This window comes from Garra rufa, unplaced genomic scaffold, assembly GCF_049309525.1.
Source record: "Garra rufa unplaced genomic scaffold, GarRuf1.0 hap1_unplaced_001, whole genome shotgun sequence".
Classification (NCBI taxonomy): domain Eukaryota; kingdom Metazoa; phylum Chordata; class Actinopteri; order Cypriniformes; family Cyprinidae; genus Garra; species Garra rufa.
The window spans coordinates 20,104,855-20,129,763 of record NW_027394276.1 but is presented as its reverse complement, the minus strand read 5'-3'; the positions used below and the strand labels follow the sequence as shown (position 1 = coordinate 20,129,763).

At 41.0% G+C, this 24,909-nt stretch overlaps 36 non-coding genes across 36 annotated transcripts; all 36 read left to right on the top strand.

Annotated features, from left to right (window-relative positions):
• The first annotated feature begins 570 nt into the window (after positions 1 to 570).
• LOC141302822 (5S ribosomal RNA) lies at positions 571 to 689 on the top strand. The gene has a single exon (XR_012342808.1). It is a non-coding gene; the product is annotated as a 5S ribosomal RNA (ribosomal RNA).
• Positions 690 to 1,442: 753 nt separating this feature from the next.
• On the top strand, positions 1,443 to 1,561 carry LOC141302821 (5S ribosomal RNA). The gene has a single exon (XR_012342807.1). It is a non-coding gene; the product is annotated as a 5S ribosomal RNA (ribosomal RNA).
• A 753-nt stretch (positions 1,562 to 2,314) lies between these two features.
• Positions 2,315 to 2,433, top strand: LOC141303533 (5S ribosomal RNA). Its single transcript, XR_012343514.1, has one exon. It is a non-coding gene; the product is annotated as a 5S ribosomal RNA (ribosomal RNA).
• A 753-nt stretch (positions 2,434 to 3,186) lies between these two features.
• On the top strand, positions 3,187 to 3,305 carry LOC141302820 (5S ribosomal RNA). The gene has a single exon (XR_012342805.1). It is a non-coding gene; the product is annotated as a 5S ribosomal RNA (ribosomal RNA).
• Positions 3,306 to 4,058: 753 nt separating this feature from the next.
• Positions 4,059 to 4,177, top strand: LOC141302819 (5S ribosomal RNA). Its single transcript, XR_012342804.1, has one exon. It is a non-coding gene; the product is annotated as a 5S ribosomal RNA (ribosomal RNA).
• Positions 4,178 to 4,930: 753 nt separating this feature from the next.
• LOC141302818 (5S ribosomal RNA) lies at positions 4,931 to 5,049 on the top strand. The gene has a single exon (XR_012342803.1). It is a non-coding gene; the product is annotated as a 5S ribosomal RNA (ribosomal RNA).
• An 84-nt stretch (positions 5,050 to 5,133) lies between these two features.
• On the top strand, positions 5,134 to 5,252 carry LOC141303327 (5S ribosomal RNA). The gene has a single exon (XR_012343308.1). It is a non-coding gene; the product is annotated as a 5S ribosomal RNA (ribosomal RNA).
• Positions 5,253 to 6,005: 753 nt separating this feature from the next.
• LOC141303410 (5S ribosomal RNA) lies at positions 6,006 to 6,124 on the top strand. Its single transcript, XR_012343391.1, has one exon. It is a non-coding gene; the product is annotated as a 5S ribosomal RNA (ribosomal RNA).
• Positions 6,125 to 6,877: 753 nt separating this feature from the next.
• On the top strand, positions 6,878 to 6,996 carry LOC141303324 (5S ribosomal RNA). The gene has a single exon (XR_012343306.1). It is a non-coding gene; the product is annotated as a 5S ribosomal RNA (ribosomal RNA).
• Positions 6,997 to 7,080: 84 nt separating this feature from the next.
• LOC141302816 (5S ribosomal RNA) lies at positions 7,081 to 7,199 on the top strand. The gene has a single exon (XR_012342801.1). It is a non-coding gene; the product is annotated as a 5S ribosomal RNA (ribosomal RNA).
• Positions 7,200 to 7,952: 753 nt separating this feature from the next.
• Positions 7,953 to 8,071, top strand: LOC141303644 (5S ribosomal RNA). Its single transcript, XR_012343624.1, has one exon. It is a non-coding gene; the product is annotated as a 5S ribosomal RNA (ribosomal RNA).
• Positions 8,072 to 8,824: 753 nt separating this feature from the next.
• Positions 8,825 to 8,943, top strand: LOC141302814 (5S ribosomal RNA). The gene has a single exon (XR_012342800.1). It is a non-coding gene; the product is annotated as a 5S ribosomal RNA (ribosomal RNA).
• Positions 8,944 to 9,027: 84 nt separating this feature from the next.
• Positions 9,028 to 9,146, top strand: LOC141302813 (5S ribosomal RNA). The gene has a single exon (XR_012342799.1). It is a non-coding gene; the product is annotated as a 5S ribosomal RNA (ribosomal RNA).
• A 753-nt stretch (positions 9,147 to 9,899) lies between these two features.
• LOC141302812 (5S ribosomal RNA) lies at positions 9,900 to 10,018 on the top strand. The gene has a single exon (XR_012342798.1). It is a non-coding gene; the product is annotated as a 5S ribosomal RNA (ribosomal RNA).
• A 753-nt stretch (positions 10,019 to 10,771) lies between these two features.
• On the top strand, positions 10,772 to 10,890 carry LOC141302811 (5S ribosomal RNA). The gene has a single exon (XR_012342797.1). It is a non-coding gene; the product is annotated as a 5S ribosomal RNA (ribosomal RNA).
• A 753-nt stretch (positions 10,891 to 11,643) lies between these two features.
• On the top strand, positions 11,644 to 11,762 carry LOC141302810 (5S ribosomal RNA). The gene has a single exon (XR_012342796.1). It is a non-coding gene; the product is annotated as a 5S ribosomal RNA (ribosomal RNA).
• Positions 11,763 to 12,515: 753 nt separating this feature from the next.
• Positions 12,516 to 12,634, top strand: LOC141302809 (5S ribosomal RNA). Its single transcript, XR_012342794.1, has one exon. It is a non-coding gene; the product is annotated as a 5S ribosomal RNA (ribosomal RNA).
• Positions 12,635 to 12,717: 83 nt separating this feature from the next.
• Positions 12,718 to 12,836, top strand: LOC141302808 (5S ribosomal RNA). The gene has a single exon (XR_012342793.1). It is a non-coding gene; the product is annotated as a 5S ribosomal RNA (ribosomal RNA).
• Positions 12,837 to 13,589: 753 nt separating this feature from the next.
• LOC141302807 (5S ribosomal RNA) lies at positions 13,590 to 13,708 on the top strand. The gene has a single exon (XR_012342792.1). It is a non-coding gene; the product is annotated as a 5S ribosomal RNA (ribosomal RNA).
• A 753-nt stretch (positions 13,709 to 14,461) lies between these two features.
• Positions 14,462 to 14,580, top strand: LOC141302806 (5S ribosomal RNA). The gene has a single exon (XR_012342791.1). It is a non-coding gene; the product is annotated as a 5S ribosomal RNA (ribosomal RNA).
• Positions 14,581 to 14,663: 83 nt separating this feature from the next.
• On the top strand, positions 14,664 to 14,782 carry LOC141302803 (5S ribosomal RNA). Its single transcript, XR_012342789.1, has one exon. It is a non-coding gene; the product is annotated as a 5S ribosomal RNA (ribosomal RNA).
• A 753-nt stretch (positions 14,783 to 15,535) lies between these two features.
• Positions 15,536 to 15,654, top strand: LOC141303643 (5S ribosomal RNA). Its single transcript, XR_012343623.1, has one exon. It is a non-coding gene; the product is annotated as a 5S ribosomal RNA (ribosomal RNA).
• A 753-nt stretch (positions 15,655 to 16,407) lies between these two features.
• On the top strand, positions 16,408 to 16,526 carry LOC141302802 (5S ribosomal RNA). Its single transcript, XR_012342788.1, has one exon. It is a non-coding gene; the product is annotated as a 5S ribosomal RNA (ribosomal RNA).
• Positions 16,527 to 16,610: 84 nt separating this feature from the next.
• LOC141302801 (5S ribosomal RNA) lies at positions 16,611 to 16,729 on the top strand. Its single transcript, XR_012342787.1, has one exon. It is a non-coding gene; the product is annotated as a 5S ribosomal RNA (ribosomal RNA).
• A 753-nt stretch (positions 16,730 to 17,482) lies between these two features.
• Positions 17,483 to 17,601, top strand: LOC141303528 (5S ribosomal RNA). The gene has a single exon (XR_012343508.1). It is a non-coding gene; the product is annotated as a 5S ribosomal RNA (ribosomal RNA).
• Positions 17,602 to 17,685: 84 nt separating this feature from the next.
• LOC141302800 (5S ribosomal RNA) lies at positions 17,686 to 17,804 on the top strand. Its single transcript, XR_012342786.1, has one exon. It is a non-coding gene; the product is annotated as a 5S ribosomal RNA (ribosomal RNA).
• Positions 17,805 to 18,557: 753 nt separating this feature from the next.
• LOC141302799 (5S ribosomal RNA) lies at positions 18,558 to 18,676 on the top strand. Its single transcript, XR_012342785.1, has one exon. It is a non-coding gene; the product is annotated as a 5S ribosomal RNA (ribosomal RNA).
• An 83-nt stretch (positions 18,677 to 18,759) lies between these two features.
• LOC141302798 (5S ribosomal RNA) lies at positions 18,760 to 18,878 on the top strand. The gene has a single exon (XR_012342783.1). It is a non-coding gene; the product is annotated as a 5S ribosomal RNA (ribosomal RNA).
• A 753-nt stretch (positions 18,879 to 19,631) lies between these two features.
• Positions 19,632 to 19,750, top strand: LOC141303579 (5S ribosomal RNA). Its single transcript, XR_012343559.1, has one exon. It is a non-coding gene; the product is annotated as a 5S ribosomal RNA (ribosomal RNA).
• A 753-nt stretch (positions 19,751 to 20,503) lies between these two features.
• LOC141302797 (5S ribosomal RNA) lies at positions 20,504 to 20,622 on the top strand. The gene has a single exon (XR_012342782.1). It is a non-coding gene; the product is annotated as a 5S ribosomal RNA (ribosomal RNA).
• Positions 20,623 to 21,375: 753 nt separating this feature from the next.
• Positions 21,376 to 21,494, top strand: LOC141303641 (5S ribosomal RNA). The gene has a single exon (XR_012343621.1). It is a non-coding gene; the product is annotated as a 5S ribosomal RNA (ribosomal RNA).
• A 753-nt stretch (positions 21,495 to 22,247) lies between these two features.
• LOC141302796 (5S ribosomal RNA) lies at positions 22,248 to 22,366 on the top strand. Its single transcript, XR_012342781.1, has one exon. It is a non-coding gene; the product is annotated as a 5S ribosomal RNA (ribosomal RNA).
• An 84-nt stretch (positions 22,367 to 22,450) lies between these two features.
• LOC141302795 (5S ribosomal RNA) lies at positions 22,451 to 22,569 on the top strand. Its single transcript, XR_012342780.1, has one exon. It is a non-coding gene; the product is annotated as a 5S ribosomal RNA (ribosomal RNA).
• A 753-nt stretch (positions 22,570 to 23,322) lies between these two features.
• LOC141302794 (5S ribosomal RNA) lies at positions 23,323 to 23,441 on the top strand. Its single transcript, XR_012342779.1, has one exon. It is a non-coding gene; the product is annotated as a 5S ribosomal RNA (ribosomal RNA).
• A 753-nt stretch (positions 23,442 to 24,194) lies between these two features.
• On the top strand, positions 24,195 to 24,313 carry LOC141302791 (5S ribosomal RNA). Its single transcript, XR_012342777.1, has one exon. It is a non-coding gene; the product is annotated as a 5S ribosomal RNA (ribosomal RNA).
• Positions 24,314 to 24,397: 84 nt separating this feature from the next.
• LOC141302790 (5S ribosomal RNA) lies at positions 24,398 to 24,516 on the top strand. Its single transcript, XR_012342776.1, has one exon. It is a non-coding gene; the product is annotated as a 5S ribosomal RNA (ribosomal RNA).
• Positions 24,517 to 24,909: the final 393 nt, after the last annotated feature.

The following is a 24,909-nucleotide window of genomic DNA, read 5'->3' as shown; positions in this document are numbered from 1 at the left end:
TGCCATGTGACTAGACACATGACAGGAAGCAGGAAGTACAACTGTATAAGAGAGCAGCATGACAAACAAAGGACAGTCACCAAACTGTTGGATTGAGGAGTTGCTAATTTTAGAGCTCACCTTTCCATTCACCACCTGCAAACTTTGGATTACACTTTCTGTGGATTGTATATACACCGGTGGACACTCACATTGGACTTATCAACACACTGGGATTCTTGGACTGTTTTTAGGGTATGGACAAATGAACTGTATTCTTTTAACAGCGTTTACCTCGTTTTATCGTGTTGTTTTAAAGTCTTTTATGTGAACCTTGTAAATAAACCAAATCTATTTAAACCAATCTTCTTTTATGTCTCATTCTTTTAACCACTAGTCATCTCTCACAGTTAAATCTGACCCCATTTTAGTCTTGTAACTCGGCTGATAAGGCCGATTGTTACACTTGGATGGGAGACCGCCTGGGATTACCAGGTGCTGTAAGCTTTTGCCTTTTCTTCACTATTTATATAATATGCTGGCTTTTACGGAGGCTGATCTTTAAATAGCCCACTTTTTGGAGCAGCCCTCGCTTACGGCCATACCGCGCTGAGAGCGCCCGATCTCGTCTGATCTCGGAAGCTAAGCAGCGTCGGGCCTGCTTAGTACTTGGATGGGAGACCGCCTGGGAATACCAGGTGCTGTAAGCTTTTGCCTTTTCTTCACTATTTATATAATATGCTGGCTTTTAGAAAGACGTGTTTTACCGCTCTATTTATTACAATCATTTAAATGTATTATAGAGTTTTAAGTGTTTTACATGTTTTTTAGGCCATTTTATTACTCTTAACATTTTAAGTGAGTGTGTGTCTTTAAAAAATGGATGGTTGGCCTGCCATGTGACTAGACACATGACAGGAAGCAGGAAGTACAACTGTATAAGAGAGCAGCATGACAAACAAAGGACAGTCACCAAACTGTTGGATTGAGGAGTTGCTAATTTTAGAGCTCACCTTTCCATTCACCACCTGCAAACTTTGGATTACACTTTCTGTGGATTGTATATACACCGGTGGACACTCACATTGGACTTATCAACACACTGGGATTCTTGGACTGTTTTTAGGGTATGGACAAATGAACTGTATTCTTTTAACAGCGTTTACCTCGTTTTATCGTGTTGTTTTAAAGTCTTTTATGTGAACCTTGTAAATAAACCAAATCTATTTAAACCAATCTTCTTTTATGTCTCATTCTTTTAACCACTAGTCATCTCTCACAGTTAAATCTGACCCCATTTTAGTCTTGTAACTCGGCTGATAAGGCCGATTGTTACACTTGGATGGGAGACCGCCTGGGATTACCAGGTGCTGTAAGCTTTTGCCTTTTCTTCACTATTTATATAATATGCTGGCTTTTACGGAGGCTGATCTTTAAATAGCCCACTTTTTGGAGCAGCCCTCGCTTACGGCCATACCGCGCTGAGAGCGCCCGATCTCGTCTGATCTCGGAAGCTAAGCAGCGTCGGGCCTGCTTAGTACTTGGATGGGAGACCGCCTGGGAATACCAGGTGCTGTAAGCTTTTGCCTTTTCTTCACTATTTATATAATATGCTGGCTTTTAGAAAGACGTGTTTTACCGCTCTATTTATTACAATCATTTAAATGTATTATAGAGTTTTAAGTGTTTTACATGTTTTTTAGGCCATTTTATTACTCTTAACATTTTAAGTGAGTGTGCGTCTTTAAAAAATGGATGGTTGGCCTGCCATGTGACTAGACACATGACAGGAAGCAGGAAGTACAACTGTATAAGAGAGCAGCATGACAAACAAAGGACAGTCACCAAACTGTTGGATTGAGGAGTTGCTAATTTTAGAGCTCACCTTTCCATTCACCACCTGCAAACTTTGGATTACACTTTCTGTGGATTGTATATACACCGGTGGACACTCACATTGGACTTATCAACACACTGGGATTCTTGGACTGTTTTTAGGGTATGGACAAATGAACTGTATTCTTTTAACAGCGTTTACCTCGTTTTATCGTGTTGTTTTAAAGTCTTTTATGTGAACCTTGTAAATAAACCAAATCTATTTAAACCAATCTTCTTTTATGTCTCATTCTTTTAACCACTAGTCATCTCTCACAGTTAAATCTGACCCCATTTTAGTCTTGTAACTCGGCTGATAAGGCCGATTGTTACACTTGGATGGGAGACCGCCTGGGATTACCAGGTGCTGTAAGCTTTTGCCTTTTCTTCACTATTTATATAATATGCTGGCTTTTACGGAGGCTGATCTTTAAATAGCCCACTTTTTGGAGCAGCCCTCGCTTACGGCCATACCGCGCTGAGAGCGCCCGATCTCGTCTGATCTCGAAAGCTAAGCAGCGTCGGGCCTGCTTAGTACTTGTATGGGAGACCGCCTGGGAATACCAGGTGCTGTAAGCTTTTGCCTTTTCTTCACTATTTATATAATATGCTGGCTTTTAGAAAGACGTGTTTTACCGCTCTATTTATTACAATCATTTAAATGTATTATAGAGTTTTAAGTGTTTTACATGTTTTTTAGGCCATTTTATTACTCTTAACATTTTAAGTGAGTGTGTGTCTTTAAAAAATGGATGGTTGGCCTGCCATGTGACTAGACACATGACAGGAAGCAGGAAGTACAACTGTATAAGAGAGCAGCATGACAAACAAAGGACAGTCACCAAACTGTTGGATTGAGGAGTTGCTAATTTTAGAGCTCACCTTTCCATTCACCACCTGCAAACTTTGGATTACACTTTCTGTGGATTGTATATACACCGGTGGACACTCACATTGGACTTATCAACACACTGGGATTCTTGGACTGTTTTTAGGGTATGGACAAATGAACTGTATTCTTTTAACAGCGTTTACCTCGTTTTATCGTGTTGTTTTAAAGTCTTTTATGTGAACCTTGTAAATAAACCAAATCTATTTAAACCAATCTTCTTTTATGTCTCATTCTTTTAACCACTAGTCATCTCTCACAGTTAAATCTGACCCCATTTTAGTCTTGTAACTCGGCTGATAAGGCCGATTGTTACACTTGGATGGGAGACCGCCTGGGATTACCAGGTGCTGTAAGCTTTTGCCTTTTCTTCACTATTTATATAATATGCTGGCTTTTACGGAGGCTGATCTTTAAATAGCCCACTTTTTGGAGCAGCCCTCGCTTACGGCCATACCGCGCTGAGAGCGCCCGATCTCGTCTGATCTCGGAAGCTAAGCAGCGTCGGGCCTGCTTAGTACTTGGATGGGAGACCGCCTGGGAATACCAGGTGCTGTAAGCTTTTGCCTTTTCTTCACTATTTATATAATATGCTGGCTTTTAGAAAGACGTGTTTTACCGCTCTATTTATTACAATCATTTAAATGTATTATAGAGTTTTAAGTGTTTTACATGTTTTTTAGGCCATTTTATTACTCTTAACATTTTAAGTGAGTGTGTGTCTTTAAAAAATGGATGGTTGGCCTGCCATGTGACTAGACACATGACAGGAAGCAGGAAGTACAACTGTATAAGAGAGCAGCATGACAAACAAAGGACAGTCACCAAACTGTTGGATTGAGGAGTTGCTAATTTTAGAGCTCACCTTTCCATTCACCACCTGCAAACTTTGGATTACACTTTCTGTGGATTGTATATACACCGGTGGACACTCACATTGGACTTATCAACACACTGGGATTCTTGGACTGTTTTTAGGGTATGGACAAATGAACTGTATTCTTTTAACAGCGTTTACCTCGTTTTATCGTGTTGTTTTAAAGTCTTTTATGTGAACCTTGTAAATAAACCAAATCTATTTAAACCAATCTTCTTTTATGTCTCATTCTTTTAACCACTAGTCATCTCTCACAGTTAAATCTGACCCCATTTTAGTCTTGTAACTCGGCTGATAAGGCCGATTGTTACACTTGGATGGGAGACCGCCTGGGATTACCAGGTGCTGTAAGCTTTTGCCTTTTCTTCACTATTTATATAATATGCTGGCTTTTACGGAGGCTGATCTTTAAATAGCCCACTTTTTGGAGCAGCCCTCGCTTACGGCCATACCGCGCTGAGAGCGCCCGATCTCGTCTGATCTCGGAAGCTAAGCAGCGTCGGGCCTGCTTAGTACTTGGATGGGAGACCGCCTGGGAATACCAGGTGCTGTAAGCTTTTGCCTTTTCTTCACTATTTATATAATATGCTGGCTTTTAGAAAGACGTGTTTTACCGCTCTATTTATTACAATCATTTAAATGTATTATAGAGTTTTAAGTGTTTTACATGTTTTTTAGGCCATTTTATTACTCTTAACATTTTAAGTGAGTGTGTGTCTTTAAAAAATGGATGGTTGGCCTGCCATGTGACTAGACACATGACAGGAAGCAGGAAGTACAACTGTATAAGAGAGCAGCATGACAAACAAAGGACAGTCACCAAACTGTTGGATTGAGGAGTTGCTAATTTTAGAGCTCACCTTTCCATTCACCACCTGCAAACTTTGGATTACACTTTCTGTGGATTGTATATACACCGGTGGACACTCACATTGGACTTATCAACACACTGGGATTCTTGGACTGTTTTTAGGGTATGGACAAATGAACTGTATTCTTTTAACAGCGTTTACCTCGTTTTATCGTGTTGTTTTAAAGTCTTTTATGTGAACCTTGTAAATAAACCAAATCTATTTAAACCAATCTTCTTTTATGTCTCATTCTTTTAACCACTAGTCATCTCTCACAGTTAAATCTGATCCCATTTTAGTCTTGTAACTCGACTGATAAGGCCGATTGTTACACTTGGATGGGAGACCGCCTGGGAATACCAGGTGCTGTAAGCTTTTGCCTTTTCTTCACTATTTATATAATATGCTGGCTTTTACGGAGGCTGATCTTTAAATAGCCCACTTTTTGGAGCAGCCCTCGCTTACGGCCATACCGCGCTGAGAGCGCCCGATCTCGTCTGATCTCGGAAGCTAAGCAGCGTCGGGCCTGCTTAGTACTTGGATGGGAGACCGCCTGGGAATACCAGGTGCTGTAAGCTTTTGCCTTTTCTTCACTATTTATATAATATGCTGGCTTTTACGGAGGCTGATCTTTAAATAGCCCACTTTTTGGAGCAGCCCTCGCTTACGGCCATACCGCGCTGAGAGCGCCCGATCTCGTGTGATCTCGGAAGCTAAGCAGCGTCGGGCCTGCTTAGTACTTGGATGGGAGACCGCCTGGGAATACCAGGTGCTGTAAGCTTTTGCCTTTTCTTCACTATTTATATAATATGCTGGCTTTTAGAAAGACGTGTTTTACCGCTCTATTTATTACAATCATTTAAATGTATTATAGAGTTTTAAGTGTTTTACATGTTTTTTAGGCCATTTTATTACTCTTAACATTTTAAGTGAGTGTGTGTCTTTAAAAAATGGATGGTTGGCCTGCCATGTGACTAGACACATGACAGGAAGCAGGAAGTACAACTGTATAAGAGAGCAGCATGACAAACAAAGGACAGTCACCAAACTGTTGGATTGAGGAGTTGCTAATTTTAGAGCTCACCTTTCCATTCACCACCTGCAAACTTTGGATTACACTTTCTGTGGATTGTATATACACCGGTGGACACTCACATTGGACTTATCAACACACTGGGATTCTTGGACTGTTTTTAGGGTATGGACAAATGAACTGTATTCTTTTAACAGCGTTTACCTCGTTTTATCGTGTTGTTTTAAAGTCTTTTATGTGAACCTTGTAAATAAACCAAATCTATTTAAACCAATCTTCTTTTATGTCTCATTCTTTTAACCACTAGTCATCTCTCACAGTTAAATCTGACCCCATTTTAGTCTTGTAACTCGGCTGATAAGGCCAATTGTTACACTTGGATGGGAGACCGCCTGGGATTACCAGGTGCTGTAAGCTTTTGCCTTTTCTTCACTATTTATATAATATGCTGGCTTTTACGGAGGCTGATCTTTAAATAGCCCACTTTTTGGAGCAGCCCTCGCTTACGGCCATACCCTGCTGAGAGCGCCCGATCTCGTCTGATCTCGGAAGCTAAGCAGCGTCGGGCCTGCTTAGTACTTGGATGGGAGACCGCCTGGGAATACCAGGTGCTGTAAGCTTTTGCCTTTTCTTCACTATTTATATAATATGCTGGCTTTTAGAAAGACGTGTTTTACCGCTCTATTTATTACAATCATTTAAATGTATTATAGAGTTTTAAGTGTTTTACATGTTTTTTAGGCCATTTTATTACTCTTAACATTTTAAGTGAGTGTGTGTCTTTAAAAAATGGATGGTTGGCCTGCCATGTGACTAGACACATGACAGGAAGCAGGAAGTACAACTGTATAAGAGAGCAGCATGACAAACAAAGGACAGTCACCAAACTGTTGGATTGAGGAGTTGCTAATTTTAGAGCTCACCTTTCCATTCACCACCTGCAAACTTTGGATTACACTTTCTGTGGATTGTATATACACCGGTGGACACTCACATTGGACTTATCAACACACTGGGATTCTTGGACTGTTTTTAGGGTATGGACAAATGAACTGTATTCTTTTAACAGCGTTTACCTCATTTTATCGTGTTGTTTTAAAGTCTTTTATGTGAACCTTGTAAATAAACCAAATCTATTTAAACCAATCTTCTTTTATGTCTCATTCTTTTAACCACTAGTCATCTCTCACAGTTAAATCTGATCCCATTTTAGTCTTGTAACTCGACTGATAAGGCCGATTGTTACACTTGGATGGGAGACCGCCTGGGAATACCAGGTGCTGTAAGCTTTTGCCTTTTCTTCACTATTTATATAATATGCTGGCTTTTACGGAGGCTGATCTTTAAATAGCCCACTTTTTGGAGCAGCCCTCGCTTACGGCCATACCGCGCTGAGATCGCCCGATCTCGTCTGATCTCGGAAGCTAAGCAGCGTCGGGCCTGCTTAGTACTTGGATGGGAGACCGCCTGGGAATACCAGGTGCTGTAAGCTTTTGCCTTTTCTTCACTATTTATATAATATGCTGGCTTTTACGGAGGCTGATCTTTAAATAGCCCACTTTTTGGAGCAGCCCTCGCTTACGGCCATACCGCGCTGAGAGCGCCCGATCTCGTCTGATCTCGGAAGCTAAGCAGCGTCGGGCCTGCTTAGTACTTGGATGGGAGACCGCCTGGGAATACCAGGTGCTGTAAGCTTTTGCCTTTTCTTCACTATTTATATAATATGCTGGCTTTTAGAAAGACGTGTTTTACCGCTCTATTTATTACAATCATTTAAATGTATTATAGAGTTTTAAGTGTTTTACATGTTTTTTAGGCCATTTTATTACTCTTAACATTTTAAGTGAGTGTGTGTCTTTAAAAAATGGATGGTTGGCCTGCCATGTGACTAGACACATGACAGGAAGCAGGAAGTACAACTGTATAAGAGAGCAGCATGACAAACAAAGGACAGTCACCAAACTGTTGGATTGAGGAGTTGCTAATTTTAGAGCTCACCTTTCCATTCACCACCTGCAAACTTTGGATTACACTTTCTGTGGATTGTATATACACCGGTGGACACTCACATTGGACTTATCAACACACTGGGATTCTTGGACTGTTTTTAGGGTATGGACAAATGAACTGTATTCTTTTAACAGCGTTTACCTCGTTTTATCGTGTTGTTTTAAAGTCTTTTATGTGAACCTTGTAAATAAACCAAATCTATTTAAACCAATCTTCTTTTATGTCTCATTCTTTTAACCACTAGTCATCTCTCACAGTTAAATCTGACCCCATTTTAGTCTTGTAACTCGGCTGATAAGGCCGATTGTTACACTTGGATGGGAGACCGCCTGGGATTACCAGGTGCTGTAAGCTTTTGCCTTTTCTTCACTATTTATATAATATGCTGGCTTTTACGGAGGCTGATCTTTAAATAGCCCACTTTTTGGAGCAGCCCTCGCTTACGGCCATACTGCGCTGAGAGCGCCCTATCTCGTCTGATCTCGGAAGCTAAGCAGCGTCGGGCCTGCTTAGTACTTGGATGGGAGACCGCCTGGGAATACCAGGTGCTGTAAGCTTTTGCCTTTTCTTCACTATTTATATAATATGCTGGCTTTTAGAAAGACGTGTTTTACCGCTCTATTTATTACAATCATTTAAATGTATTATAGAGTTTTAAGTGTTTTACATGTTTTTTAGGCCATTTTATTACTCTTAACATTTTAAGTGAGTGTGTGTCTATAAAAAATGGATGGTTGGCCTGCCATGTGACTAGACACATGACAGGAAGCAGGAAGTACAACTGTATAAGAGAGCAGCATGACAAACAAAGGACAGTCACCAAACTGTTGGATTGAGGAGTTGCTAATTTTAGAGCTCACCTTTCCATTCACCACCTGCAAACTTTGGATTACACTTTCTGTGGATTGTATATACACCGGTGGACACTCACATTGGACTTATCAACACACTGGGATTCTTGGACTGTTTTTAGGGTATGGACAAATGAACTGTATTCTTTTAACAGCGTTTACCTCGTTTTATCGTGTTGTTTTAAAGTCTTTTATGTGAACCTTGTAAATAAACCAAATCTATTTAAACCAATCTTCTTTTATGTCTCATTCTTTTAACCACTAGTCATCTCTCACAGTTAAATCTGATCCCATTTTAGTCTTGTAACTCGGCTGATAAGGCCGATTGTTACACTTGGATGGGAGACCGCCTGGGAATACCAGGTGCTGTAAGCTTTTGCCTTTTCTTCACTATTTATATAATATGCTGGCTTTTACGGAGGCTGATCTTTAAATAGCCCACTTTTTGGAGCAGCCCTCGCTTACGGCCATACCGCGCTGAGAGCGCCCGATCTCGTCTGATCTCGGAAGCTAAGCAGCGTCGGGCCTGCTTAGTACTTGGATGGGAGACCGCCTGGGAATACCAGGTGCTGTAAGCTTTTGCCTTTTCTTCACTATTTATATAATATGCTGGCTTTTACGGAGGCTGATCTTTAAATAGCCCACTTTTTGGAGCAGCCCTCGCTTACGGCCATACCGCGCTGAGAGCGCCCGATCTCGTCTGATCTCGGAAGCTAAGCAGCGTCGGGCCTGCTTAGTACTTGGATGGGAGACCGCCTGGGAATACCAGGTGCTGTAAGCTTTTGCCTTTTCTTCACTATTTATATAATATGCTGGCTTTTAGAAAGACGTGTTTTACCGCTCTATTTATTACAATCATTTAAATGTATTATAGAGTTTTAAGTGTTTTACATGTTTTTTAGGCCATTTTATTACTCTTAACATTTTAAGTGAGTGTGTGTCTTTAAAAAATGGATGGTTGGCCTGCCATGTGACTAGACACATGACAGGAAGCAGGAAGTACAACTGTATAAGAGAGCAGCATGACAAACAAAGGACAGTCACCAAACTGTTGGATTGAGGAGTTGCTAATTTTAGAGCTCACCTTTCCATTCACCACCTGCAAACTTTGGATTACACTTTCTGTGGATTGTATATACACCGGTGGACACTCACATTGGACTTATCAACACACTGGGATTCTTGGACTGTTTTTAGGGTATGGACAAATGAACTGTATTCTTTTAACAGCGTTTACCTCGTTTTATCGTGTTGTTTTAAAGTCTTTTATGTGAACCTTGTAAATAAACCAAATCTATTTAAACCAATCTTCTTTTATGTCTCATTCTTTTAACCACTAGTCATCTCTCACAGTTAAATCTGACCCCATTTTAGTCTTGTAACTCGGCTGATAAGGCCAATTGTTACACTTGGATGGGAGACCGCCTGGGATTACCAGGTGCTGTAAGCTTTTGCCTTTTCTTCACTATTTATATAATATGCTGGCTTTTACGGAGGCTGATCTTTAAATAGCCCACTTTTTGGAGCAGCCCTCGCTTACGGCCATACCGCGCTGAGAGCGCCCGATCTCGTCTGATCTCGGAAGCTAAGCAGCGTCGGGCCTGCTTAGTACTTGGATGGGAGACCGCCTGGGAATACCAGGTGCTGTAAGCTTTTGCCTTTTCTTCACTATTTATATAATATGCTGGCTTTTAGAAAGACGTGTTTTACCGCTCTATTTATTACAATCATTTAAATGTATTATAGAGTTTTAAGTGTTTTACATGTTTTTTAGGCCATTTTATTACTCTTAACATTTTAAGTGAGTGTGTGTCTTTAAAAAATGGATGGTTGGCCTGCCATGTGACTAGACACATGACAGGAAGCAGGAAGTACAACTGTATAAGAGAGCAGCATGACAAACAAAGGACAGTCACCAAACTGTTGGATTGAGGAGTTGCTAATTTTAGAGCTCACCTTTCCATTCACCACCTGCAAACTTTGGATTACACTTTCTGTGGATTGTATATACACCGGTGGACACTCACATTGGACTTATCAACACACTGGGATTCTTGGACTGTTTTTAGGGTATGGACAAATGAACTGTATTCTTTTAACAGCGTTTACCTCGTTTTATCGTGTTGTTTTAAAGTCTTTTATGTGAACCTTGTAAATAAACCAAATCTATTTAAACCAATCTTCTTTTATGTCTCATTCTTTTAACCACTAGTCATCTCTCACAGTTAAATCTGACCCCATTTTAGTCTTGTAACTCGGCTGATAAGGCCGATTGTTACACTTGGATGGGAGACCGCCTGGGATTACCAGGTGCTGTAAGCTTTTGCCTTTTCTTCACTATTTATATAATATGCTGGCTTTTACGGAGGCTGATCTTTAAATAGCCCACTTTTTGGAGCAGCCCTCGCTTACGGCCATACCGCGCTGAGAGCGCCCGATCTCGTCTGATCTCGGAAGCTAAGCAGCGTCGGGCCTGCTTAGTACTTGGATGGGAGACCGCCTGGGAATACCAGGTGCTGTAAGCTTTTGCCTTTTCTTCACTATTTATATAATATGCTGGCTTTTAGAAAGACGTGTTTTACCGCTCTATTTATTACAATCATTTAAATGTATTATAGAGTTTTAAGTGTTTTACATGTTTTTTAGGCCATTTTATTACTCTTAACATTTTAAGTGAGTGTGCGTCTTTAAAAAATGGATGGTTGGCCTGCCATGTGACTAGACACATGACAGGAAGCAGGAAGTACAACTGTATAAGAGAGCAGCATGACAAACAAAGGACAGTCACCAAACTGTTGGATTGAGGAGTTGCTAATTTTAGAGCTCACCTTTCCATTCACCACCTGCAAACTTTGGATTACACTTTCTGTGGATTGTATATACACCGGTGGACACTCACATTGGACTTATCAACACACTGGGATTCTTGGACTGTTTTTAGGGTATGGACAAATGAACTGTATTCTTTTAACAGCGTTTACCTCGTTTTATCGTGTTGTTTTAAAGTCTTTTATGTGAACCTTGTAAATAAACCAAATCTATTTAAACCAATCTTCTTTTATGTCTCATTCTTTTAACCACTAGTCATCTCTCACAGTTAAATCTGACCCCATTTTAGTCTTGTAACTCGGCTGATAAGGCCGATTGTTACACTTGGATGGGAGACCGCCTGGGATTACCAGGTGCTGTAAGCTTTTGCCTTTTCTTCACTATTTATATAATATGCTGGCTTTTACGGAGGCTGATCTTTAAATAGCCCACTTTTTGGAGCAGCCCTCGCTTACGGCCATACCGCGCTGAGAGCGCCCGATCTCGTCTGATCTCGGAAGCTAAGCAGCGTCGGGCCTGCTTAGTACTTGGATGGGAGACCGCCTGGGAATACCAGGTGCTGTAAGCTTTTGCCTTTTCTTCACTATTTATATAATATGCTGGCTTTTAGAAAGACGTGTTTTACCGCTCTATTTATTACAATCATTTAAATGTATTATAGAGTTTTAAGTGTTTTACATGTTTTTTAGGCCATTTTATTACTCTTAACATTTTAAGTGAGTGTGCGTCTTTAAAAAATGGATGGTTGGCCTGCCATGTGACTAGACACATGACAGGAAGCAGGAAGTACAACTGTATAAGAGAGCAGCATGACAAACAAAGGACAGTCACCAAACTGTTGGATTGAGGAGTTGCTAATTTTAGAGCTCACCTTTCCATTCACCACCTGCAAACTTTGGATTACACTTTCTGTGGATTGTATATACACCGGTGGACACTCACATTGGACTTATCAACACACTGGGATTCTTGGACTGTTTTTAGGGTATGGACAAATGAACTGTATTCTTTTAACAGCGTTTACCTCGTTTTATCGTGTTGTTTTAAAGTCTTTTATGTGAACCTTGTAAATAAACCAAATCTATTTAAACCAATCTTCTTTTATGTCTCATTCTTTTAACCACTAGTCATCTCTCACAGTTAAATCTGACCCCATTTTAGTCTTGTAACTCGGCTGATAAGGCCGATTGTTACACTTGGATGGGAGACCGCCTGGGATTACCAGGTGCTGTAAGCTTTTGCCTTTTCTTCACTATTTATATAATATGCTGGCTTTCACGGAGGCTGATCTTTAAATAGCCCACTTTTTGGAGCAGCCCTCGCTTACGGCCATACCGCGCTGAGAGCGCCCGATCTCGTCTGATCTCGGAAGCTAAGCAGCGTCGGGCCTGCTTAGTACTTGGATGGGAGACCGCCTGGGAATACCAGGTGCTGTAAGCTTTTGCCTTTTCTTCACTATTTATATAATATGCTGGCTTTACGGAGGCTGATCTTTAAATAGCCCACTTTTTGGAGCAGCCCTCGCTTACGGCCATACCGCGCTGAGAGCGCCCGATCTCGTCTGATCTCGGAAGCTAAGCAGCGTCGGGCCTGCTTAGTACTTGGATGGGAGACCGCCTGGGAATACCAGGTGCTGTAAGCTTTTGCCTTTTCTTCACTATTTATATAATATGCTGGCTTTTAGAAAGACGTGTTTTACCGCTCTATTTATTACAATCATTTAAATGTATTATAGAGTTTTAAGTGTTTTACATGTTTTTTAGGCCATTTTATTACTCTTAACATTTTAAGTGAGTGTGCGTCTTTAAAAAATGGATGGTTGGCCTGCCATGTGACTAGACACATGACAGGAAGCAGGAAGTACAACTGTATAAGAGAGCAGCATGACAAACAAAGGACAGTCACCAAACTGTTGGATTGAGGAGTTGCTAATTTTAGAGCTCACCTTTCCATTCACCACCTGCAAACTTTGGATTACACTTTCTGTGGATTGTATATACACCGGTGGACACTCACATTGGACTTATCAACACACTGGGATTCTTGGACTGTTTTTAGGGTATGGACAAATGAACTGTATTCTTTTAACAGCGTTTACCTCGTTTTATCGTGTTGTTTTAAAGTCTTTTATGTGAACCTTGTAAATAAACCAAATCTATTTAAACCAATCTTCTTTTATGTCTCATTCTTTTAACCACTAGTCATCTCTCACAGTTAAATCTGACCCCATTTTAGTCTTGTAACTCGGCTGATAAGGCCGATTGTTACACTTGGATGGGAGACCGCCTGGGATTACCAGGTGCTGTAAGCTTTTGCCTTTTCTTCACTATTTATATAATATGCTGGCTTTTACGGAGGCTGATCTTTAAATAGCCCACTTTTTGGAGCAGCCCTCGCTTACGGCCATACCGCGCTGAGAGCGCCCGATCTCGTCTGATCTCGGAAGCTAAGCAGCGTCGGGCCTGCTTAGTACTTGGATGGGAGACCGCCTGGGAATACCAGGTGCTGTAAGCTTTTGCCTTTTCTTCACTATTTATATAATATGCTGGCTTTTAGAAAGACGTGTTTTACCGCTCTATTTATTACAATCATTTAAATGTATTATAGAGTTTTAAGTGTTTTACATGTTTTTTAGGCCATTTTATTACTCTTAACATTTTAAGTGAGTGTGCGTCTTTAAAAAATGGATGGTTGGCCTGCCATGTGACTAGACACATGACAGGAAGCAGGAAGTACAACTGTATAAGAGAGCAGCATGACAAACAAAGGACAGTCACCAAACTGTTGGATTGAGGAGTTGCTAATTTTAGAGCTCACCTTTCCATTCACCACCTGCAAACTTTGGATTACACTTTCTGTGGATTGTATATACACCGGTGGACACTCACATTGGACTTATCAACACACTGGGATTCTTGGACTGTTTTTAGGGTATGGACAAATGAACTGTATTCTTTTAACAGCGTTTACCTCGTTTTATCGTGTTGTTTTAAAGTCTTTTATGTGAACCTTGTAAATAAACCAAATCTATTTAAACCAATCTTCTTTTATGTCTCATTCTTTTAACCACTAGTCATCTCTCACAGTTAAATCTGACCCCATTTTAGTCTTGTAACTCGGCTGATAAGGCCGATTGTTACACTTGGATGGGAGACCGCCTGGGATTACCAGGTGCTGTAAGCTTTTGCCTTTTCTTCACTATTTATATAATATGCTGGCTTTCACGGAGGCTGATCTTTAAATAGCCCACTTTTTGGAGCAGCCCTCGCTTACGGCCATACCGCGCTGAGAGCGCCCGATCTCGTCTGATCTCGGAAGCTAAGCAGCGTCGGGCCTGCTTAGTACTTGGATGGGAGACCGCCTGGGAATACCAGGTGCTGTAAGCTTTTGCCTTTTCTTCACTATTTATATAATATGCTGGCTTTACGGAGGCTGATCTTTAAATAGCCCACTTTTTGGAGCAGCCCTCGCTTACGGCCATACCGCGCTGAGAGCGCCCGATCTCGTCTGATCTCGGAAGCTAAGCAGCGTCGGGCCTGCTTAGTACTTGGATGGGAGACCGCCTGGGAATACCAGGTGCTGTAAGCTTTTGCCTTTTCTTCACTATTTATATAATATGCTGGCTTTTAGAAAGACGTGTTTTACCGCTCTATTTATTACAATCATTTAAATGTATTATAGAGTTTTAAGTGTTTTACATGTTTTTTAGGCCATTTTATTACTCTTAACATTTTAAGTGAGTGTGTGTCTTTAAAAAATGGATGGTTGGCCTGCCATGTGACTAGACACATGACAGGAAGCAGGAAGTACAACTGTATAAGAGAGCAGCATGACAAACAAAGGACAGTCACCAAACTGTTGGATTGAGGAGTTGCTAATTTTAGAGCTCACCTTTCCATTCACCACCTGCAAACTTTGGATTACACTTTCTGTGGATTGTATATACACCGGTGGACACTCACATTGGACTTATCAACACACTGGGATTCTTGGACTGTTTTTAGGGTATGGACAAATGAACTGTATTCTTTTAACAGCGTTTACCTCGTTTTATCGTGTTGTTTTAAAGTCTTTTATGTGAACCTTGTAAATAAACCAAATCTATTTAAACCAATCTTCTTTTATGTCTCATTCTTTTAACCACTAGTCATCTCTCACAGTTAAATCTGACCCCATTTTAGTCTTGTAACTCGGCTGATAAGGCCGATTGTTACACTTGGATGGGAGACCGCCTGGGATTACCAGGTGCTGTAAGCTTTTGCCTTTTCTTCACTATTTATATAATATGCTGGCTTTTACGGAGGCTGATCTTTAAATAGCCCACTTTTTGGAGCAGCCCTCGCTTACGGCCATACTGCGCTGAGAGCGCCCTATCTCGTCTGATCTCGGAAGCTAAGCAGCGTCGGGCCTGCTTAGTACTTGGATGGGAGACCGCCTGGGAATACCAGGTGCTGTAAGCTTTTGCCTTTTCTTCACTATTTATATAATATGCTGGCTTTTAGAAAGACGTGTTTTACCGCTCTATTTATTACAATCATTTAAATGTATTATAGAGTTTTAAGTGTTTTACATGTTTTTTAGGCCATTTTATTACTCTTAACATTTTAAGTGAGTGTGTGTCTATAAAAAATGGATGGTTGGCCTGCCATGTGACTAGACACATGACAGGAAGCAGGAAGTACAACTGTATAAGAGAGCAGCATGACAAACAAAGGACAGTCACCAAACTGTTGGATTGAGGAGTTGCTAATTTTAGAGCTCACCTTTCCATTCACCACCTGCAAACTTTGGATTACACTTTCTGTGGATTGTATATACACCGGTGGACACTCACATTGGACTTATCAACACACTGGGATTCTTGGACTGTTTTTAGGGTATGGACAAATGAACTGTATTCTTTTAACAGCGTTTACCTCGTTTTATCGTGTTGTTTTAAAGTCTTTTATGTGAACCTTGTAAATAAACCAAATCTATTTAAACCAATCTTCTTTTATGTCTCATTCTTTTAACCACTAGTCATCTCTCACAGTTAAATCTGATCCCATTTTAGTCTTGTAACTCGGCTGATAAGGCCGATTGTTACACTTGGATGGGAGACCGCCTGGGAATACCAGGTGCTGTAAGCTTTTGCCTTTTCTTCACTATTTATATAATATGCTGGCTTTTACGGAGGCTGATCTTTAAATAGCCCACTTTTTGGAGCAGCCCTCGCTTACGGCCATACCGCGCTGAGAGCGCCCGATCTCGTCTGATCTCGGAAGCTAAGCAGCGTCGGGCCTGCTTAGTACTTGGATGGGAGACCGCCTGGGAATACCAGGTGCTGTAAGCTTTTGCCTTTTCTTCACTATTTATATAATATGCTGGCTTTTACGGAGGCTGATCTTTAAATAGCCCACTTTTTGGAGCAGCCCTCGCTTACGGCCATACCGCGCTGAGAGCGCCCGATCTCGTCTGATCTCGGAAGCTAAGCAGCGTCGGGCCTGCTTAGTACTTGGATGGGAGACCGCCTGGGAATACCAGGTGCTGTAAGCTTTTGCCTTTTCTTCACTATTTATATAATATGCTGGCTTTTAGAAAGACGTGTTTTACCGCTCTATTTATTACAATCATTTAAATGTATTATAGAGTTTTAAGTGTTTTACATGTTTTTTAGGCCATTTTATTACTCTTAACATTTTAAGTGAGTGTGTGTCTTTAAAAAATGGATGGTTGGCCTGCCATGTGACTAGACACATGACAGGAAGCAGGAAGTACAACTGTATAAGAGAGCAGCATGACAAACAAAGGACAGTCACCAAACTGTTGGATTGAGGAGTTGCTAATTTTAGAGCTCACCTTTCCATTCACCACCTGCAAACTTTGGATTACACTTTCTGTGGATTGTATATACACCGGTGGACACTCACATTGGACTTATCAACACACTGGGATTCTTGGACTGTTTTTAGGGTATGGACAAATGAACTGTATTCTTTTAACAGCGTTTACCTCGTTTTATCGTGTTGTTTTAAAGTCTTTTATGTGAACCTTGTAAATAAACCAAATCTATTTAAACCAATCTTCTTTTATGTCTCATTCTTTTAACCACTAGTCATCTCTCACAGTTAAATCTGACCCCATTTTAGTCTTGTAACTCGGCTGATAAGGCCGATTGTTACACTTGGATGGGAGACCGCCTGGGATTACCAGGTGCTGTAAGCTTTTGCCTTTTCTTCACTATTTATATAATATGCTGGCTTTTACGGAGGCTGATCTTTAAATAGCCCACTTTTTGGAGCAGCCCTCACTTACGGCCATACTGCGCTGAGAGCGCCCGATCTCGTCTGATCTCGGAAGCTAAGCAGCGTCGGGCCTGCTTAGTACTTGGATGGGAGACCGCCTGGGAATACCAGGTGCTGTAAGCTTTTGCCTTTTCTTCACTATTTATATAATATGCTGGCTTTTACGGAGGCTGATCTTTAAATAGCCCACTTTTTGGAGCAGCCCTCGCTTACGGCCATACCGCGCTGAGAGCGCCCGATCTCGTCTGATCTCGGAAGCTAAGCAGCGTCGGGCCTGCTTAGTACTTGGATGGGAGACCGCCTGGGAATACCAGGTGCTGTAAGCTTTTGCCTTTTCTTCACTATTTATATAATATGCTGGCTTTTAGAAAGACGTGTTTTACCGCTCTATTTATTACAATCATTTAAATGTATTATAGAGTTTTAAGTGTTTTACATGTTTTTTAGGCCATTTTATTACTCTTAACATTTTAAGTGAGTGTGTGTCTTTAAAAAATGGATGGTTGGCCTGCCATGTGACTAGACACATGACAGGAAGCAGGAAGTACAACTGTATAAGAGAGCAGCATGACAAACAAAGGACAGTCACCAAACTGTTGGATTGAGGAGTTGCTAATTTTAGAGCTCACCTTTCCATTCACCACCTGCAAACTTTGGATTACACTTTCTGTGGATTGTATATACACCGGTGGACACTCACATTGGACTTATCAACACACTGGGATTCTTGGACTGTTTTTAGGGTATGGACAAATGAACTGTATTCTTTTAACAGCGTTTACCTCGTTTTATCGTGTTGTTTTAAAGTCTTTTATGTGAACCTTGTAAATAAACCAAATCTATTTAAACCAATCTTCTTTTATGTCTCATTCTTTTAACCACTAGTCATCTCTCACAGTTAAATCTGACCCCATTTTAGTCTTGTAACTCGGCTGATAAGGCCGATTGTTACACTTGGATGGGAGACCGCCTGGGATTACCAGGTGCTGTAAGCTTTTGCCTTTTCTTCACTATTTATATAATATGCTGGCTTTCACGGAGGCTGATCTTTAAATAGCCCACTTTTTGGAGCAGCCCTCGCTTACGGCCATACCGCGCTGAGAGCGCCCGATCTCGTCTGATCTCGGAAGCTAAGCAGCGTCGGGCCTGCTTAGTACTTGGATGGGAGACCGCCTGGGAATACCAGGTGCTGTAAGCTTTTGCCTTTTCTTCACTATTTATATAATATGCTGGCTTTACGGAGGCTGATCTTTAAATAGCCCACTTTTTGGAGCAGCCCTCGCTTACGGCCATACCGCGCTGAGAGCGCCCGATCTCGTCTGATCTCGGAAGCTAAGCAGCGTCGGGCCTGCTTAGTACTTGGATGGGAGACCGCCTGGGAATACCAGGTGCTGTAAGCTTTTGCCTTTTCTTCACTATTTATATAATATGCTGGCTTTTAGAAAGACGTGTTTTACCGCTCTATTTATTACAATCATTTAAATGTATTATAGAGTTTTAAGTGTTTTACATGTTTTTTAGGCCATTTTATTACTCTTAACATTTTAAGTGAGTGTGTGTCTTTAAAAAATGGATGGTTGGCCTGCCATGTGACTAGACACATGACAGGAAGCAGGAAGTACAACTGTATAAGAGAGCAGCATGACAAACAAAGGACAGTCACCAAACTGTTGGATTGAGGAGTTGCTAATTTTAGAGCTCACCTTTCCATTCACCACCTGCAAACTTTGGATTACACTTTCTGTGGATTGTATATACACCGGTGGACACTCACATTGGACTTATCAACACACTGGGATTCTTGGACTGTTTTTAGGGTATGGACAAATGAACTGTATTCTTTTAACAGCGTTTACCTCGTTTTATCGTGTTGTTTTAAAGTCTTTTATGTGAACCTTGTAAATAAACCAAATCTATTTAAACCAATCTTCTTTTATGTCTCATTCTTTTAACCACTAGTCATCTCTCACAGTTAAATCTGACCCCATTTTAGTCTTGTAACTCGGCTGATAAGGCCGATTGTTACACTTGGATGGGAGACCGCCTGGGATTACCAGGTGCTGTAAGCTTTTGCCTTTTCTTCACTATTTATATAATATGCTGGCTTTTACGGAGGCTGATCTTTAAATAGCCCACTTTTTGGAGCAGCCCTCGCTTACGGCCATACCGCGCTGAGAGCGCCCTATCTCGTCTGATCTCGGAAGCTAAGCAGCGTCGGGCCTGCTTAGTACTTGGATGGGAGACCGCCTGGGAATACCAGGTGCTGTAAGCTTTTGCCTTTTCTTCACTATTTATATAATATGCTGGCTTTTAGAAAGACGTGTTTTACCGCTCTATTTATTACAATCATTTAAATGTATTATAGAGTTTTAAGTGTTTTACATGTTTTTTAGGCCATTTTATTACTCTTAACATTTTAAGTGAGTGTGTGTCTATAAAAAATGGATGGTTGGCCTGCCATGTGACTAGACACATGACAGGAAGCAGGAAGTACAACTGTATAAGAGAGCAGCATGACAAACAAAGGACAGTCACCAAACTGTTGGATTGAGGAGTTGCTAATTTTAGAGCTCACCTTTCCATTCACCACCTGCAAACTTTGGATTACACTTTCTGTGGATTGTATATACACCGGTGGACACTCACATTGGACTTATCAACACACTGGGATTCTTGGACTGTTTTTAGGGTATGGACAAATGAACTGTATTCTTTTAACAGCGTTTACCTCGTTTTATCGTGTTGTTTTAAAGTCTTTTATGTGAACCTTGTAAATAAACCAAATCTATTTAAACCAATCTTCTTTTATGTCTCATTCTTTTAACCACTAGTCATCTCTCACAGTTAAATCTGACCCCATTTTAGTCTTGTAACTCGGCTGATAAGGCCGATTGTTACACTTGGATGGGAGACCGCCTGGGATTACCAGGTGCTGTAAGCTTTTGCCTTTTCTTCACTATTTATATAATATGCTGGCTTTTACGGAGGCTGATCTTTAAATAGCCCACTTTTTGGAGCAGCCCTCGCTTACGGCCATACCGCGCTGAGAGCGCCCGATCTCGTCTGATCTCGGAAGCTAAGCAGCGTCGGGCCTGCTTAGTACTTGGATGGGAGACCGCCTGGGAATACCAGGTGCTGTAAGCTTTTGCCTTTTCTTCACTATTTATATAATATGCTGGCTTTTAGAAAGACGTGTTTTACCGCTCTATTTATTACAATCATTTAAATGTATTATAGAGTTTTAAGTGTTTTACATGTTTTTTAGGCCATTTTATTACTCTTAACATTTTAAGTGAGTGTGTGTCTTTAAAAAATGGATGGTTGGCCTGCCATGTGACTAGACACATGACAGGAAGCAGGAAGTACAACTGTATAAGAGAGCAGCATGACAAACAAAGGACAGTCACCAAACTGTTGGATTGAGGAGTTGCTAATTTTAGAGCTCACCTTTCCATTCACCACCTGCAAACTTTGGATTACACTTTCTGTGGATTGTATATACACCGGTGGACACTCACATTGGACTTATCAACACACTGGGATTCTTGGACTGTTTTTAGGGTATGGACAAATGAACTGTATTCTTTTAACAGCGTTTACCTCGTTTTATCGTGTTGTTTTAAAGTCTTTTATGTGAACCTTGTAAATAAACCAAATCTATTTAAACCAATCTTCTTTTATGTCTCATTCTTTTAACCACTAGTCATCTCTCACAGTTAAATCTGACCCCATTTTAGTCTTGTAACTCGGCTGATAAGGCCGATTGTTACACTTGGATGGGAGACCGCCTGGGATTACCAGGTGCTGTAAGCTTTTGCCTTTTCTTCACTATTTATATAATATGCTGGCTTTTACGGAGGCTGATCTTTAAATAGCCCACTTTTTGGAGCAGCCCTCGCTTACGGCCATACTGCGCTGAGAGCGCCCTATCTCGTCTGATCTCGGAAGCTAAGCAGCGTCGGGCCTGCTTAGTACTTGGATGGGAGACCGCCTGGGAATACCAGGTGCTGTAAGCTTTTGCCTTTTCTTCACTATTTATATAATATGCTGGCTTTTAGAAAGACGTGTTTTACCGCTCTATTTATTACAATCATTTAAATGTATTATAGAGTTTTAAGTGTTTTACATGTTTTTTAGGCCATTTTATTACTCTTAACATTTTAAGTGAGTGTGTGTCTATAAAAAATGGATGGTTGGCCTGCCATGTGACTAGACACATGACAGGAAGCAGGAAGTACAACTGTATAAGAGAGCAGCATGACAAACAAAGGACAGTCACCAAACTGTTGGATTGAGGAGTTGCTAATTTTAGAGCTCACCTTTCCATTCACCACCTGCAAACTTTGGATTACACTTTCTGTGGATTGTATATACACCGGTGGACACTCACATTGGACTTATCAACACACTGGGATTCTTGGACTGTTTTTAGGGTATGGACAAATGAACTGTATTCTTTTAACAGCGTTTACCTCGTTTTATCGTGTTGTTTTAAAGTCTTTTATGTGAACCTTGTAAATAAACCAAATCTATTTAAACCAATCTTCTTTTATGTCTCATTCTTTTAACCACTAGTCATCTCTCACAGTTAAATCTGATCCCATTTTAGTCTTGTAACTCGGCTGATAAGGCCGATTGTTACACTTGGATGGGAGACCGCCTGGGAATACCAGGTGCTGTAAGCTTTTGCCTTTTCTTCACTATTTATATAATATGCTGGCTTTTACGGAGGCTGATCTTTAAATAGCCCACTTTTTGGAGCAGCCCTCGCTTACGGCCATACCGCGCTGAGAGCGCCCGATCTCGTCTGATCTCGGAAGCTAAGCAGCGTCGGGCCTGCTTAGTACTTGGATGGGAGACCGCCTGGGAATACCAGGTGCTGTAAGCTTTTGCCTTTTCTTCACTATTTATATAATATGCTGGCTTTTACGGAGGCTGATCTTTAAATAGCCCACTTTTTGGAGCAGCCCTCGCTTACGGCCATACCGCGCTGAGAGCGCCCGATCTCGTCTGATCTCGGAAGCTAAGCAGCGTCGGGCCTGCTTAGTACTTGGATGGGAGACCGCCTGGGAATACCAGGTGCTGTAAGCTTTTGCCTTTTCTTCACTATTTATATAATATGCTGGCTTTTAGAAAGACGTGTTTTACCGCTCTATTTATTACAATCATTTAAATGTATTATAGAGTTTTAAGTGTTTTACATGTTTTTTAGGCCATTTTATTACTCTTAACATTTTAAGTGAGTGTGTGTCTTTAAAAAATGGATGGTTGGCCTGCCATGTGACTAGACACATGACAGGAAGCAGGAAGTACAACTGTATAAGAGAGCAGCATGACAAACAAAGGACAGTCACCAAACTGTTGGATTGAGGAGTTGCTAATTTTAGAGCTCACCTTTCCATTCACCACCTGCAAACTTTGGATTACACTTTCTGTGGATTGTATATACACCGGTGGACACTCACATTGGACTTATCAACACACTGGGATTCTTGGACTGTTTTTAGGGTATGGACAAATGAACTGTATTCTTTTAACAGCGTTTACCTCGTTTTATCGTGTTGTTTTAAAGTCTTTTATGTGAACCTTGTAAATAAACCAAATCTATTTAAACCAATCTTCTTTTATGTCTCATTCTTTTAACCACTAGTCATCTCTCACAGTTAAATCTGACCCCATTTTAGTCTTGTAACTCGGCTGATAAGGCCGATTGTTACACTTGGATGGGAGACCGCCTGGGATTACCAGGTGCTGTAAGCTTTTGCCTTTTCTTCACTATTTATATAATATGCTGGCTTTTACGGAGGCTGATCTTTAAATAGCCCACTTTTTGGAGCAGCCCTCGCTTACGGCCATACCGCGCTGAGAGCGCCCGATCTCGTCTGATCTCGGAAGCTAAGCAGCGTCGGGCCTGCTTAGTACTTGGATGGGAGACCGCCTGGGAATACCAGGTGCTGTAAGCTTTTGCCTTTTCTTCACTATTTATATAATATGCTGGCTTTTAGAAAGACGTGTTTTACCGCTCTATTTATTACAATCATTTAAATGTATTATAGAGTTTTAAGTGTTTTACATGTTTTTTAGGCCATTTTATTACTCTTAACATTTTAAGTGAGTGTGTGTCTTTAAAAAATGGATGGTTGGCCTGCCATGTGACTAGACACATGACAGGAAGCAGGAAGTACAACTGTATAAGAGAGCAGCATGACAAACAAAGGACAGTCACCAAACTGTTGGATTGAGGAGTTGCTAATTTTAGAGCTCACCTTTCCATTCACCACCTGCAAACTTTGGATTACACTTTCTGTGGATTGTATATACACCGGTGGACACTCACATTGGACTTATCAACACACTGGGATTCTTGGACTGTTTTTAGGGTATGGACAAATGAACTGTATTCTTTTAACAGCGTTTACCTCGTTTTATCGTGTTGTTTTAAAGTCTTTTATGTGAACCTTGTAAATAAACCAAATCTATTTAAACCAATCTTCTTTTATGTCTCATTCTTTTAACCACTAGTCATCTCTCACAGTTAAATCTGATCCCATTTTAGTCTTGTAACTCGACTGATAAGGCCGATTGTTACACTTGGATGGGAGACCGCCTGGGAATACCAGGTGCTGTAAGCTTTTGCCTTTTCTTCACTATTTATATAATATGCTGGCTTTTACGGAGGCTGATCTTTAAATAGCCCACTTTTTGGAGCAGCCCTCGCTTACGGCCATACCGCGCTGAGAGCGCCCGATCTCGTCTGATCTCGGAAGCTAAGCAGCGTCGGGCCTGCTTAGTACTTGGATGGGAGACCGCCTGGGAATACCAGGTGCTGTAAGCTTTTGCCTTTTCTTCACTATTTATATAATATGCTGGCTTTTACGGAGGCTGATCTTTAAATAGCCCACTTTTTGGAGCAGCCCTCGCTTACGGCCATACCGCGCTGAGAGCGCCCGATCTCGTCTGATCTCGGAAGCTAAGCAGCGTCGGGCCTGCTTAGTACTTGGATGGGAGACCGCCTGGGAATACCAGGTGCTGTAAGCTTTTGCCTTTTCTTCACTATTTATATAATATGCTGGCTTTTAGAAAGACGTGTTTTACCGCTCTATTTATTACAATCATTTAAATGTATTATAGAGTTTTAAGTGTTTTACATGTTTTTTAGGCCATTTTATTACTCTTAACATTTTAAGTGAGTGTGTGTCTTTAAAAAATGGATGGTTGGCCTGCCATGTGACTAGACACATGACAGGAAGCAGGAAGTACAACTGTATAAGAGAGCAGCATGACAAACAAAGGACAGTCACCAAACTGTTGGATTGAGGAGTTGCTAATTTTAGAGCTCACCTTTCCATTCACCACCTGCAAACTTTGGATTACACTTTCTGTGGATTGTATATACACCGGTGGACACTCACATTGGACTTATCAACACAC